We start from the raw sequence: 15,838 nt of genomic DNA, 5'->3' as shown, positions 1-15,838 counted from the left end.
ACGTTTAGTCATTAAACTCTAATTGGTACCACACTGAGCTTGGTATTGCCCTTTGACTACTCAGTGTTTCCTAGGTCATGTCTCTTCAAGATGTTCTCTGCCCCCCAGGCCCTTCTATGGCCTGCCCTTATGAACTCTTAATCCTATCCGACCCCCCTCCTCCCCCCAAAAGTATTAGCAGCTTGGATCGCTCTTGAAACTACTAGATTTTTTTCTTCTTCACGTGCTTAATTTCTCCCTTCCTTCCTTCCTCCTTTGGTGATCATTCAAGGTTGACTTCTGGGAACTTAATTGAAGGGCAGCAGGTCTAAGCCATGCATTTTGTGACGAAATTTCTGCCCTTGGTGAATGTTAGAAGAGCTCGTCTTCTGTCACGGTGGAGCCTCTCTCCCCCCCCCCTATCTGTCCCTTTCCTGGGAAAATAAAACCTTGGCTCCAATATTCGTACACACTTTGTCCTATGCGTATTCAAACAGCATTCATATCGGTACTGGAGTCTGTTAAATATTTCTTTATTGAAATGGCATTTGGCAGGGTGTTTATTGGGTACTAGAATAAGGTTACCAGATTCCACCCCCCCCCCCAATGAATCTAGGGACACTTTTCAACTTCCTACTAAATAGATGGATTTTGTGAGGGGTCTGATTTATAAATCTGGGGACTGTCCCCAGGAAACGGGGATGTCTGGTAACCTTATACTAGAAGCAAGTTCGCATGGTAGGAATTTTGAGTCTATTTTGAAATATACTCAGAGTCGAGAGTGGATTTCATGCTCTTTATTCAGCTCATAGCGGGAGGAGGAATGGAAGTTCCCCCAAAGTATCTGCTTTATATACATTATTTACACAATGGGCTGCACGTGATTGGCTAATTCTGGAATTCTCCTGTAGGCCAATCAGGTTGTGGATTCACTTCCACCTGGAGCTGGATTGGGTGGCTTCTGCAGACCAATCATACTGCTCCATTCTGAATCCTATTGTTCTAGGACCAATCAGACTGCTGCATTCTGAATCCTATTGTTCTAGGACCAATCAGACTGCTGCATTCTGAATCCTATTGTTCTAGGACCAATCAGACTGCTGCATTTTGGATCCTATTCAACTCAGTTCTTAACAATTTGAAACTGATGGGCAGAGTATTCTGGACGGGAGAAAAGAAGTCCCCTCCTACACAGTGCCTAGTAAACTGCCACAAGATATGGAGGGGCCACTTAGAACTTAAAGGATGATTAGACAATTGCAAGGTAGCTAGGCCTGTTAACAGTTGATAGTCATGTTGCTACCATTGCCTCTGTTTCCAGTGTTCAGCCTGGGAGCGCTGCTATTTATCTAGCCAAAAGAGCACCATTGCAACACTGCACAATAGAATTCAATTGTGATAGGTATCCCATGTTTTACAGTATGAAATTTCCCAGAGTGTTTTAACAATCAATCTAGGGCTGCCATATTCCCAGAATTTCCCAGACATCACCAGGATTTGGCTGCTGGAAACTGGGCAGATATCCCTTAAATGTCCGGGGAAATCTGGGCGTATGGCAGCCCTTGTTGGAAGTGTAGATTTTGGCAAATTCCCTTTAAAATAGCTCTAAAACTTCATTTCATCTCTCCCCCCCCCTTTTTTGTGATAAGAACTTTGGCCAAAAAAGCTCAACAACTTTTGTCTCCGGATTTTCACTTTTTGAAATATGGCAACCCGAGAACAATCCCCAGGGAACTTTGGGAATTGTAGTTCTGTGAGGGAAATAGGGATCTCCTAATAAGTATCAGCACCCTTAATGAACCAAGCTTCCCAGGTTTCTCTGGGAGAAGCCATGTTTGTTTAAAGTGGTATGATAGTCCTTTAAACATGTGTGCTTGTGGCCACAGTCGACTTAAGTGGATTGTGGCTTTGGCTGTAAATCATACATCATTTCTAACAGCAGCAGTTAGTGAACTGTTAAGTTGAGGGTGAACATATTAGACGACACAGCGATTCTTCAAACAGCTCTTGTTTATTCAGAGGCCAGAACAGAACTGAGCTGAAGGGCTCAGTCAGCCTGCTTATATAGAGCTCCAGTACAACATTATTGTAGCAACTTTCTAAAACTATCCAATCACTGAACGTCACTTTTGATCCTTCATTTGCATAACTATCTACAGTATCCCTCTGCTGGCCCAGGGTGAGAACTTCAGTACATAACATGAACCATTGCAGGAGGCAGCTCAGGTTCTGAACTGTACTCCATATCTGGCTGGCAACTCTCACTCCGAGGCCATAAGCAGCATGTTACCACTTGCACACATGAACTGACTCAGATGGTTGATGCTGGCAGGAGTGTGGGCATCCCTTTGGGTTTTCCTGTTAAGCTCTGGTCCAGCGCCGAGGGCCTTCTGGAGGTTCCCTCACCTGGCTCAACTATACAGTGGTACCTCGGGTTACAGACGCTTCAGGTTACAGATGCTTCAGGTTACAGACTCCGCTAACCCAGAAATAGTACATCAGGTTAAGAACTTTGCTTCAGGATGAGAACAGAAATCGTGCTCTGGTGGCAAGGCAGCAGTGGGAGGCCCCATTAGCTAAAGTGGTGCTTCAGGTTAAGAACAGTTTCAGGTTAAGAACGGACCTCTGGAACAAATTAAGTACTTAACCTGAGGTACCTGTGATGGCCTGGGAATCCGATTCAGAGGATGAACCAGAGGAATCCCAGCCTGCACAGGAGTCCCCGCCTCCAGGGCCGGCTGAACTGGGGCAGGGCCTTGGTTCTGAGGCGCCTACACCTGTGCCGGATCCTCAGGAGCAGGCACCAGGTGAATCCATTCTGGCTTCAGAGGTGGTTGAGGACTCAGTGCCTACAGGTGAGTCTCCCCCTGGGCCCAGTAACCCTTCAGCCTCTCCTGAACTGCAGAGGCTCAGGGCAGAGAGGCGAAGGGAACTGGTTTCTCCCAGGAGGAGTGCTCGCCTTAAGGCCAGGAGAGGCGGGTCTCCTGGGGGCCGGGACTGCCCCTGGCCTCAGAGAAGATAAAGGCCAGTCAGCCCGGTCCCAGGTTGCGGAAGCAACGTCGTCGTTGAGTACCTGCTCCTACCCGGACCCAGACCTGACCTTCCAGTGTTCCTGTCCCCGCCCGGCTTCCTGCTTCGGACCTCGCCTTGCTCCTTGTGAACTGTTTCCAGGCTAGTGACTCAGGACTGGACTTTGACTACGACAACGGTAACCTTCCCCCCGGGACTAGCACAGTACCACTGTATAATATTTTAATATTTTGTTGGAAGCCTCCCAGAGTGGCTGGGGGAATCCAGCCATATGAGCGGGGCATAAATAAATAAATAAATAAATAAATAAATAAATAAATAAATAAATATTTTATATCACTCATGTTGATGATATAATTGTACTAGTGCGCCATTTCTTAACCTGAATGCCTCCCAATGCTTTGGACTACAACTTCCATCAGTGTCAATGGGAGTTGTAGTCCCAAACATCTGGTAAGCACCAGATTGATGAAGGCTGTATGAGCAGAGACTCCAACAAAATGTTACAGTATGAAGTGCTTCTGTTCAGAACAACAGCAATGTAGAAAATACGCTGTAAGGGCCCTACGTATCAAACACAATCAGCAGTAGCACCCACAAATGTGAAAATACACTGGCAATGTACTTCAAATAACAAACACAGAAAACTAGGACAAGGGACAATAACACCACGGAACAATTGCTTGTAGATCCATTTTGATCATTAAAGTCTTTTTCAAATATGTCTCAATGTCCCAATTAGTTCTAAGTCCCTGGGGAAAGCTTTTCTAAGCAATCTTGTTTGTCCTCTAACATAAGGAATGGGTATAAAAGCTCTAAATGCTATAAAAGTGATAGCCTTTATATCAATTTTGTATGATGGAAAATATGTCTTTGCAGTGAACAGACTCTCAACGAAAAGGAAACTGCTGAGCTAAAAGGCTTCTCATCAGCCACGGATGTAGCAGAGGACTCACTGGCGACACATTCCCCAAATGAGATTTTTTACAGGTATATTACAAGTACAGTGATCTACCCACCTGGGAAGAATGGCAGATGAAGCTGATGGACTACATGGAATTGGCGGAAATGACTGGCAGAATCCGAGACCAGGGAGAAGAGTTGGTGGAAGAAGATTGGAAAAAATTCAAAGTATATTTACAGAAATATTGCAAAATTAATGAATGTTAGAAGGATGCTGGAATGAAGTTATATGGCTTTAGCAGAAATGTTATAAAGAATTAAGTAAAAATAGATTGTTAATGGGCCAAAGTGGAAAATTTAAGGTTAGATTGTGTTAAAATAAATTATAGAACAAAAATTGAGAAAGATGGAAAGGATTTGCTGAAATAGCTAATTGAACTAGAATACAAAAAAGGAGGTGTGAGGAGGTCAATGAAACAAGTAAATGAAAGGTAAAGATACAGAAATATTGGATGTGTTTTTAAATGTTTTTGTTTTTCTTGTTGTTTTGCTGTATTGTTTTTTGTTTTTCTTTTTATTTCTGATGTATTGTAAGGTATTGTTTTGTTTTGTTTAACTTTTTATTGTTTCTTTCTTCTTTTTTCTGTAACTATTAAACCTCTAATAAATATCTTTTTTAAAAAATAAAATAAGATACAAGTACAGTGGAACCTCAGTTTTTGAGCATCTTGGAAGCCGAAGGTTTCGGTTTTCGAACACGAAAAACCCAGAAGTAATTGTTTCCATTTTCGAACGCGTTTCAGAAGTCAAACGGCTTCTGCTGAGGTTTTTTCAATTTGCTCCATTGAAATTGCAAACCGCCCTTTGTGCCTTTGTTTTCAAGCATTTCGGAAGTCGAACGGTCTTCCGGAACGGATTATGTTCAGAAACTGAGGTTCCACTGTATGTTTTTATATTCAGGACTTCAGACAGCTAGAGCCCTTTTGTAGGATCTTCCATTCCACCTGCACAACAATAATCAGCATTAACTTTCTCAGTCTTCACTGAGCAATGGGGGGGGGAGAGAATGTTGTCCCCTTAATCTATTGATTAATTGGCACTTAGGATTCACTCAAGCCTGTTGATTACTCCCCATTGCGTGTGGAAGGCGCTGGGAGGTCCTGCATGACAGTTTTGCATGGGGCCAAGGAGAAAAGAAAGCAGGGCAACAGGTGTAACTCTCAGCTTTGTGGAACAGGCTGCACAGGGAAGATGTGCAACCCAGGTAAGGAAGGCTTCGGCAGGGGCAGTATGGCATAGACAGTCTGACAGCACTAGTTCAGTCTGAAGCTGAATAACTAGTCTGACAGCACTTTCCTGTTTTGCCTCAGGCGGCAAAATGGGATGATCCGCCCCAAGGCTGCTTTCCAACCATACAAAAAGTGAAGGTTTCTGCACATCTCCATCCATGCAAGTGAGAAGCATTATCACACTTCAAGGATGAGGGAGGAGAGACTCTTGTGTTGGCCACCAAGGGATGGCTTTTCTCACCTCCTTCTTCCTTTTCTTCTTCTTCTTCTTCTTCTTCTTCTTCTTCTTCTTCTTCTTCTTCTTCTTCTTCTTTAGCAATCACTCATAACTGAGTAAGATTGTCTTCCATGAATATGGTCTTAACAGTTTGTCCATAAGTGGCTGTGAAGGCCAGTTCTGGATCTGCACATCCTTCCACAGTGGGGACATATGTTTCCAGGTATGAGTTGATCACGGTGAGGTTTTGCCAACATGCCTTCCTCTTAGCTCATTTCTCCCTTTCATCTTGAGTCCATGCTTCTTCAAAATCCAGGAAGCCTTTCTTGAAGGCTGTTCTCCAATTGGAGCGCTCACAGGCCACTGATTCCTAGTCGTAAGTGTTTAAACTACATTTTTTAAAGATTTGCCTTGAGAGAGTCTTTAAACCTCTTTTGTTGTCCACCGGCATCACACTTCCCATTCTTAAATTGGGAATAGAGTAGTTGCTTTGTAAAATAATAATCCGGCATCCAAACAACATGACCTGTCCAGTGAAGTTGATGTTGAAGAATCATTGTTGCAACACTGGTGATCTTTCCTTTTTCCAGTAGACTTAGGAGCCTTCAGAAGGGAGCTGTTTCCAGAGGAAGAACTGTGATGGGGAGAGAGATTATGCAGCTGCCATCAGGAGATCATTGGTTTCACCTGTGTTTCCCCTCCCTCCAACACTCCTGATCTAGACAAATTAGCATGCTTTGCTTCACTCCATTAGCACTCTATCATAGTCTGAGTAGCACACAAATGACACATTAAATCCTCAAGAGTCGTCCAGGAAACCACTCTCTCCTTTTCATTTGTAATTCTGGAAATGCAGATCTCGCAGTATTATGTTCCACATTATTTAATCTGGAGAAAATCCCTTCCCCTAGACTTTCCTGGGCATTAAATCTGCTATAAAATTTTAGGGTGCACGCACACACTCCTCAGAAAACCAATCCTTCACCCTTTAGAATTTAGGAAATATTCCCTGAGAAAATTACACTTTGCTTTAGCACACATAACAATCCCCGAAACCTTCTCGGTTCTCCTAATAACTCTGAATGTTTCCTCTGCAGAAGGAAAGGTCTCGGGGAACCTTTCCCGATAATTCTCTCACTTACAAATCCTTCAAATCCCCTCTTAAGGGCAATAGGGTAGGTCTGTGGCCTGGGTTCAGGAACTAAAGTGTTGACCATCTCAAAAGAATGGCCACATTGGCCAGGTAATGCAATTAGTGACTGAATCAGGATTGAAGTTGTCACACACCAGCTGATATGTGGGGAGTTCATTGCTCATTTCTGCAAAGTTCGGGAATGCCAGCCAGTATCCCATCAGGAACTACCGTATTTTTCATCCCATAGGACGCGCCGTCCCATAGGACGCACCTAGTTTTTTTGGGGGGAAATAAAGGAATTCCCCCCCTTTATTCCCCCCCCCCCAAGCAGGTCGGGGAAACCGAACCAGGTCGAGGAACAGCGGGATGGCGGCGCTGCGCCTCCCTGTTGTCCCCCGAGCTTGTGGGGCTGGCTGATGTCTGTCCGGCATGCGGGGCGCTCTGCTTCAGGGCGCCCCGCCCGCCCGCCGGGCGGCAGGCTGCTATCCGCAGCGTGGGAAGCCCTGCGGGGACCTCCCGCAGGGCTGCCTAGGCTGTGGATGTGTTCCGAAGCGCCGGGCGCTCTGCTTTCAGGACACCCGGCGCTCCAGGAAGCAGGCTGTGGAGGTGTTCCCGGAGCGTCGGGCGCCCTGAAAGCAGAGGGGATGTAGAGGGGGTGGGTCAGCCCAGGCGGCACTTATCTTTGGGGGTGGCATGGTTCCCACCGCATCCCACTCAGCTTCCCTCCAGTTGGAGGGTGCCCGAGAAGGACGCAGTCACTCTGGTGGCATACCATGCCACCACGGCGTGCCCCACTCCCACTCGGTGCCACACGCACCCTGGGCATAGGTGGGTCACACTCCACCACTGAGTTTATGTGTGGGTATCCAATCCTGTGTACAGAGACAGTGGCAGCAGCGTAAGCACGATGCTCAACCCTCCCCTGGGTCACTCCGAGGAGGAGGAGAAGGTGTTGGACGATGAGGACAATGAGATGAGCCAAGGCGAATGCAGAGGCAGCGAGCTGGGCAGCAATGAGAGCACCGGCAGCAGACTCTCCTTGTTGGGTGGTGGTAAGTGGTGCTGCAGAGGCTCACAAGCAGCTCAACAACTTCCAGTGATCCTTTTGGGTTCAAAAAAAGAGAGAGGTTGTCTTATACAGTGGTACCTCGGGTTAAGTACTTAATTCATTCCGGAGGTCGGTTCTTAACCTGAAACTGTTCTTAACCTGGGGTTCCCCTTTAGCTAATGGGGCCTCCCGCCACCGCTGCACGATTTCTGTTCTCATCCTGAAGCAAAGTTCTTAACCCAAGGTACTATTTCTGGGTTAGCGGAGTCTGTAACCTGAAGCGTCTGTAACCTGAAGTGTCTGTAACCCGAGGTACCACTGTATAGTTGAGCCAGTCCTACCCAGAGGCAAAGTGAGTCTGCTTTACAGAGTACCCTATTTTTTGCTCTATAAGACTCACTTTTTCCCTCCTAAAAAGTAAGGGGAAATGTGTGTGCATCTTATGGAGCGAATGCAGGCTGCGCAGCTATCCCAGAAGCCAGAACAGCAAGAGGGATCGCTGCTTTCGCTGCGCAGCGATCCCTCTTGCTGTTCTGGCTTCTGGGATTCAGAATATTTTTTTCTTGTCTTCCTCCTCCAAAAACTAGGTGTGTCTTGTGGTCTGGTGCGTCTTATAGAGTGAAAAATACGGTCACTGAAACCAAACCAAACCAGGCCCTGCCCCAAGGAAATCGCAATCTAGGTTTTGATAAAGGAAGGGTAGCAGGAAGAGAAGGAAGTGGAAGATAAGAGGGGATGATTTATGTCTGGATATCATCATCATCATTGTCATCATTTTCTAGAGGATCGTTATTCTTTCAGAGAAAACATTTCTCCTTCTGAAATGGCAAATTTCAATGCTGGAGGTGGTGGGGATGAACTTTGTGAAAACCTGCCGCTTCCCTTTTTTAGAATTCCCCAGTACCAAATCTGAAAATAAAACTGGTCTAAGTATCTCCCACCATCAGCACTTTTGCAGGAACATTCATCTCCCACGAAAGTGGAAGGAGATAGAAGGATATTTATTTGCATCAACTACAAGCTGTTGGAATTTGGTTCAAGCGTATATCAGTGCAACTAAACAGATAAAATCGCCAAACTAAATTACAAAATCATACAACTTAAAACTCAGAGGGTGGCATCTTGGCCCTTGTTTTATTAGCGGTTGCTAGAAATGTGGTGCTCTTTGCAGCTACTAGCTTATCTTGATCAGAAAGGGGGAAAGCCACATAATAATCAGCTGAATGTCTTGCCTAAGATAATAATATTGTGGGAGAGACAGGAGAATTTAAAAAAGTGTGTTTGTGTGTGTGCAGTCTTAAAACATGAGTTGACTGAGGGGTATTCCCTCATTTCTTTTGAGTTATTTATTGTTTAATAAAATGTATACACCGTTTCCTTGTAAAAGAACCTCGGAGCAGTTTTCAAAAGATAAAACAGTAAAATCAAGGGGGGAATGTCCAATGTACACAAAAATGTTAAAGCACTTTAACAGATTAAAATTACTTCCACTTTCTAAGCATCTGCGTAGGCTTGTCTAACCGGGAATGTTTTTAGCAGGCGCGGAAATGAACACTTTGCCTCCTAACCCCTCCTGCTCTCTGCCCCCACCCCGGCAACAAAAGGCTTGACTTCTTTGTTGTGTCTCTTAAGACAAAATGCTCCTCTCCATCCCAGTAATGTGACAGGGCTGTTAAGCCTCATGGTGGAATGGGAACAGAAGCAAAACCATGTTATATTTTCAGACCCTACAAGTGTCCCTATTTTCCAGGGACAGTCTCTGATTTACTGAAGCCACACCAGTTTTTCATTTGATTCCAGAATGTCCTGCTTTTCTTTAGGATGTCCCTGTTTTCACCAGAGAAATAACAGAGGGTATGGAGTTGTCTGACCCCCAAGGCAAGGAGATAAGTAACTATACAAGCTTTAGAAGACATCTGAAGGCAGTCCTGTATAGCAAATTTTAAAAAAATGTTTGATGTTTTGTTATATTTATATATATATATATATTGGAAGCCAGCCAAAACTAGCAAAATTCAGCTGGGGCAGATATTTTGGCCCAGCACAGCTTGAAAACCACTTCTGCCGACCATTGCTTATAAACCATCACACCAAGGCCCATGAGGACATCTTGAACCAGCCACAACCACACCTCGGATGTCTCATAATCATAAGGTGTAGGAAAGGTAAAGATGTGATTGGGCCAAAAATGGGCTTTGAGGCAACCCAAGTCAGCTGATTAGTGGCTCCTTAAAAGCCCTGTGCATAATGCCTTGGGTGGCTCTTTCCAAGCCATGAAAATCAGCCGGTGGATTGGTGCTTGTAGAGAGCTGTGTGGTGTGCTTTGAAGCCCCGATATTAGCTTCAAAGCACCGCATGGGGTGAAAATGGCTACCCTGCCCACTGTCAAACGTGGCCCATAGGAGTGGATGGGTGGGGTATAAGAGTCTAACCCCCAACCGGATTCAATTTCCCGTGCCTGCAGTAATAAATGGTAACAACAAGAGCAGAATAATAATAATAATAATAATAATAATAATAATAATAATAATAATACCATAACACATCAAACATTAAAAGCTTCCCTAAACAGGGCTGCCTTCAGATGTCTTCTAAAAGTCTGGTAGTTGTTGTTCTCTTTGACATCTGGTGGGAAGGCGTTCCACTGGGCGCGCGCCACTACCGCAGCGAGAGAACCGCCAGAAGGCCCTCAGTGTCTCGGCTGAATGATGGGGGTGGAGACGCTCCTTCAGGTATACTGGACTAAGGCCGTTTAGGGCTTTAATGGTCAGCACCAACACTTTGAATTGTGCTCGGAAACGTACTGGGAGCCAATGTAGGTCTTTCAAGACCGGTGTTTTGTGGTCTCAGTGGTCCCAGTCACCAGTCTAGCTGCCGCATTCTGGATTAGTTGTAGTTTCCGGGTCACCTTCAAAGGTAGCCCCACGTAGAGCGCATTGCAGTAGTCCAAGTGGGAGATAACCAGAATGTTATGATAACATTATGATAACCGGAATCCATGTTCCATTCTGTTCCCTTTAAGCCACAGAGCAACTCTCCAGTTTAGATGCAAGTCTTAGCAGCATCTGGCCTCACACGTTGATCAGCAGGTGTCAGCAAAGGCAAGAGAGCCAGGGAGAGATCTGTCATTGCTGGCAAAGAGATCTCTGGTGGGGGAAGGGGAGAGAGAGAGAGAGAGAGAGAGAGAGAGAACAAAACACCCAGCAGCTTGACTTCAGGAGGAAATGCAAGAGACTTCGCCGTCTTCTCAATGGCTGGAAAGAGAACACAGCACTTTTGCTTTTGCAAATCAAAGATAACATCCTAGCATAATAACGCTGCCTGGACAAACGCTGGCAACTGCTGCCAAGAGGACCAGACAACTCTTCCTTTCTAGAAGTAAATTATCAGAGCGGCACTGTGCTTGGAAGTTCCGGAGCGAGGATTGTAGGGGAAAGTTCAATCCATCCCAGGCAGGTGGCCAAAAGCTCTGCTCAGACTCACACTTTTCCTCTCCCACATTTATTTCAATTTTATGCTTCTCCCCACCCCACCCCCCAGCAATACTCGGTCCTAGGACTTGCAAACAGGTTAAGAACACCCCCGTCTTGCAAATGCCCCAATGCACCCCTTCCTTTTTTCCCATTTTCTCCTCTAACCTCCCACAAGCCTTTCCATCAGTTTTAAGAACACAGATGCATTTTAAAATATAGATATATATTTTAAATATGCTCAAATCATTACCAACTGGGGGGGTTGTACTTGACACCCCAGTGCCAAACTCTCTCCTTATTCTCCTCTCTCTTCATCTCTGCTTAAAAAAAACACAAATAAAATAAAATAAATCAGGTGGACCATTGAGGGGAACAGGAGGAGAAATGTGTAGAGGGAACATTATACCTGATGAAGACATTCATCTTTCAACAAGTGAGATCTCTACCCCAATCTATAAATGCTTTGGATTTCGAATTTTTTTTACATATGGAATTGCCTTTAGATCTTTTTCTTTCTTTTTTTAAAAACATGGGAATTTTTTCTGTTTTCACATAGGAAATAGTTTTTAATTTTTTGAAAACAATATTGTAATTGTTTCTATATGAAATTGGGTAATGTTTTTTATCGTTGATATTTTTTTATTTTGATTTTGCTTCTAGGTATTTAATTAGGGTTGCCATAGCCATTATTCAGGCCTCTTAAGCAGCATCAGGGCGGAATTTGCTGAGATGTCTGGGAAAATCCAAAAGTATGGCAGCTCATGTCGGTAGTGTAGATTTTGGCGATAGTCATTAAAAAAAAAAAGATTCAACAACTTTGCCAAAATGCTCATTATGGCAACCCTATATTTAATGCAAAGCATTTAATATATAGAATTAATACATAGAATTACATGCCCTCCAACATTTATCCGATGAACATAGGGACCTCCCATTCCATAATGATAATTTCACTGTTTATACTCCACACATCTTACTGGGCTGCCCCAGCTACTCTGGGCGGCTTCCAACATATATAAAAACATAAGAAAACAATAAAAAATTATTTAAAAAACACTATACAGTGTTTAGTGTATAGTCCCTATATAGGATTGCCTTAGGCGGCTCAGGAGTCAGATAACTCCATACCCTCCAGCATTTCTCTGATGAAAAGAAGGACATCCTAAGAAAAAGTGGAACAGTCTGGGATCAAATCAGAAGCCAGGATGGCTTCTCTAAATCAGGGACGTCCTTGGAAAATAGAGAAACTTGGAGGGTCTGGAATTAAGCAGTAAACCAATCAATACAGAGGTAGAATGAGAAAGGACCAAAAGGCAATGTGGCTCCTTTGAAAATATTAGGAGGTCTTTTCTCCCTTTATTTGGGGTTGGGGGCATTGGAATCTTGAATATGACCAAGGGCAGAGACTTTGAATCATGCAGTCTCTCTCTCTCTCTCTCTCTCTCTCTCTCTCTCTCTCTCTCTCTCTCTTACACACACAAATTGTGTGTGAGCTGGGAGATGGGATGGGAACACCAACAATGGACACCTGTATGTGAGGCATTAAAGGGCCACAGGTTCCTGGGAAGGGCTGTCCTCAATGTAATCCACCTGACTGAGTTTGCCTTAAAGCAGGGGTGCAAAACCTAAGGATGCTCAGATATCATTGGACTCCCAAGTCCCACCAGCTCCATCCAACCTGGCCTATAATTTGGGTTGACAGGACTTGGAGGGCCCTGGGTCCTCCACCCTTTTCGTAAACGTAACAGCCTAAGAAGAACTTTCTGGATCAGGCCAGTTGCCCATCTAGTCCAGCACTCTGCTCTCACAGTGGCTAACCAGATGCATGTGGGAAGCCCACAAATGGAAGCTGAGTGCCACAACCCTCTCCCACGTATACAACTGGGATTCAGAGGCAAACTGCCTCAGACAGGGGAGGCAAAACGTGTTCGCTGTGATCTGTAACCACTGACAGCTTCATTCCCCCATGAGGGTACCTCTAGGACGCAGATGGAAACGGCCCATATTTGAGAAGACAAGACACAAAAGACTTTACAGAGCCTCTCCAAATGCAACGCTAATTGAAAGGTGGTTTGAAGCTTTTCTAAGGAAGGATAAAGTCACACCTTTCAGAGAGATGTGGTTTTTTTGTGTGTGAGAGAGAAGTTCCCCCTTTGACTGTCTGAGAAAACCAGATCTTTCTGTTTCATCCCCATCAAAGTTTGCTCAGAACGCCACACCGTAGGGAGCTCTTGCAGATGCCTTGCGTATTAATAGATGGCCAAACGGTTGCAACGGTGCTTCTTGCAAACACTGACAAACGAAACCTTCGGCCAGTGTGTTCTGAAAATTATAGAAAAGAGGATAGACGGAGATTAAAAACAAAACAAAACAATTTCCCACTTGTGAAGCCTCCTGTTGATCTGGCTAAGGGCAGAAATGCTTGGGAGTTTGTTGCAAGAAAAAGAACTACCAACCCCCCCTCTCTGCGCCTCGCTTGAAATTACAAATCTAAACGTCTTGAAGATGAAAGAGCCTTAGTTAATTTTAGACAGAGCTCTCCTATTTTGGTTGCGGACTGGAAGGAGAGAAAAGTAAAATGTTTACTTGGAGAACTAGAGAGCTGGGCTCGTGGCCTAAATACATCTCCCTGCCATCATTTGTTTTACCATATAAGATATGGCTCATTCCAGTGCAGCAGTACATATTTACAGCCACGACTGAGCTACGGATGTGCTCCCCAGAAACTGTATTATCCGTTTACCTGGGACAGAGCCCTGGGCCTATTGTAGAGCTGGGGAGTTTGTGACTCACCTCCAGATGGTGAACTCCAGATCCCATCAGCCCCTGTCAACGTAGCCAATAATCAGTGTTATGTACTGAGTTGAATAGGATCCAAAAGGCAGCAGTCTGATTGGTCCTAGAACAATAGGATTCAGAATGCAGCATTCTGATTGGTCCTAGTACAATAGGATTCAGAATGCAGCAGTCTGATTGGTCCACAGAAGCCACCCAATCCAGCTGCAGGTGGAAGTGAATCCGCAACCTGATTGGCCTACAGGTGAATCCTGGAATTAGCCAATCACCTGGGGCCCATTGTGTAAATAATGTATATAAAGCAGACATTCTGGGAGAACTTCCATTCCTCCTCGCCACTATGAGCTGAATAAAGAGCATGAAATCCACTCTCGACTCTGAGTATATTTCAGTCAGGGATCTTGTAGTCCAAGAACATCTAGAGAACTAAGGGCTGAAACTCAGAACCTCCAAGCGTCCCTGTTTTCTAGGGACAGTCCCAGATTTACAGATGCCATCCAGGTTTTTGATTTATACCTGGAATGTCCCACTGTTCCTTAGGGACATCCCTATTTTCAATGGAGAAATGTTGGAGGGTATGGAGTTATCCGACCCCTGAGCCATCTGAAGGCAGCCCTGTATAGGGAAGGGTTTTTTTTAAATGTTTATTATGTTTTATATTTGTTGGAAGCCATCCAGAGTGGCTGGGTCCACCCAGTCAGATGGTCAGGGTACAAATAGTAAAATTATGATGGAATAGGATGTCCCTATTTTCATTGGAGAAATGTTGGATAGTACAGAAACGGAGAGAATGGGCTAGAATCATAGAATCATAGAATCATAGAGTTGGAAGAGACCACAAGGGCCATCGAGTCCAACCCCCTGCCAAGCAGGAAACACCATCAGAGCACTCCTGACATATGGTTGTCAAGCCTCTGCTTAAAGACCTCCAAAGTAGGAGACTCCACCACACTCCTTGGCAGCAAATTCCACTGTCGAACAGCTCTTACTGTCAGGAAGTTCTTCCTAATGTTTAGGTGGAATCTTCTTTCTTGTAGTTTGGATCCATTGCTCTGTGTCCGCTTCTCTGGAGCAGCAGAAAACAACCTTTCTCCCTCCTCTATGTGACATCCTTTTATATATTTGAACATGGCTATCATATCACCCCTTAACCTCCTCTTCTCCAGGCTAAACATGCCCAGCTCCCTTAGCCGTTCCTCATAAGGCATCGTTTCCAGGCCTTTGACCATTTTGGTTGCCCTCCTCTGGACACGTTCCAGTTTGTCAGTGTCCTTCTTGAACTGTGGTGCCCAGAACTGGACACAGTACTCCAGGTGAGGTCTGACCAGAGCAGAATACAGTGGCACTATTACTTCCCTTGATCTAGATGCTATACTCCTATTGATGCAGCCCAGAATTGCATTGGCTTTTTTAGCTGCCGCGTCACACTGTTGGCTCATGTCAAGTTTGTGGTCAACCAAGACTCCTAGATCCTTTTCACATGTACTGCTCTCAAGCCAGGTGTCACCCATCTTGTATTTGTGCCTCTTGGTTTTTTTGCCCAAGTGCAATACTTTACATTTCTCCCTGTTAAAGTTCATCTTGTTTGTTTTGGCCCAGTTCTCTAATCTGTCAAGGTCGTTTTGAAGTGTGATCCTGTCCTCTGGGGTGTTAGCCACCCCTCTCAGTTTGGTGTCATCTGCAAATTTGATCAGGATGCCCTTGAGTCCATCATCCAAGTCGTTGATAAAGATGTTGAATCCTGGCTGAGGGCCAGGAAGTCGCTGAGTACAAATCTCACATAAAAGCAGCTGGGCGAGAGGGCAGTGAGTGAAGAAAGACTAGTGAGGGGAAGGGGCCCCTCTTCTTATCCTTTGGACCCTCTGGGAAAATCAACAAACCTGCTGTACCTGGAACTGGGTGCAGAGGGTGCCACCAAGTAGGACACAGTTGTGGGCAGCCTGAAGGAAATACCATCCACCATGGAAG

The sequence above is a fragment of the Podarcis bocagei genome (assembly GCF_964188305.1).
Source record: "Podarcis bocagei genome assembly, chromosome: 8".
In the NCBI taxonomy this organism is placed as follows: Eukaryota; Metazoa; Chordata; class Lepidosauria; order Squamata; family Lacertidae; genus Podarcis; species Podarcis bocagei.
This window is presented reverse-complemented; position numbering follows the sequence as displayed.